Source organism: Corvus brachyrhynchos, unplaced genomic scaffold (assembly GCF_000691975.1).
Source record: "Corvus brachyrhynchos isolate BGI_N302 unplaced genomic scaffold, ASM69197v1 scaffold47, whole genome shotgun sequence".
NCBI classification, from domain to species: Eukaryota; Metazoa; Chordata; class Aves; order Passeriformes; family Corvidae; genus Corvus; species Corvus brachyrhynchos.
This window is the reverse complement of record NW_008239292.1, coordinates 1,512,105-1,512,422: the sequence shown is the minus strand read 5'-3', so window position 1 is coordinate 1,512,422 and position 318 is coordinate 1,512,105. Positions and strand designations below refer to the sequence as shown.

The window sequence follows — 318 nt, the reverse complement described above, 5'->3', positions numbered from 1 at the left end:
GGTGGATTTAATTGGAGATTCCAGGGGCAGATGTGGAGGGGACCAGTAGGCCCTGCTGCCCACGGGTGTGATGAGCTGGGCCAGGGCTCAGCCAGGACGTTCCCACCTCCTCCGGAGCTGCCGCGTCCCTCGGCTCCGCGCTGCCTTCCCGGCGGATCCCTCGCTCTTCGCCTGCGCTCCCTCCCTGCTGCCTTCGCTGCTCCGCTGCCAAATCCCACTTGTTCTTCTCCTCCTTCTCCTCCTCCTCCTTTTCCTCCTCCTCCTCCTCCTCCCTGCTGCCCCAGGAGCAGCGATACCATCCCGATCCCATTCCGAGTC

At 64.8% G+C, this 318-nt stretch overlaps 1 protein-coding gene across 1 annotated transcript in view; it reads left to right on the top strand.

Annotated features, from left to right (window-relative positions):
* Positions 1-318, top strand: part of SP2 (Sp2 transcription factor) — a 23,607-nt gene that overhangs the window by 4,372 nt on the left and 18,917 nt on the right.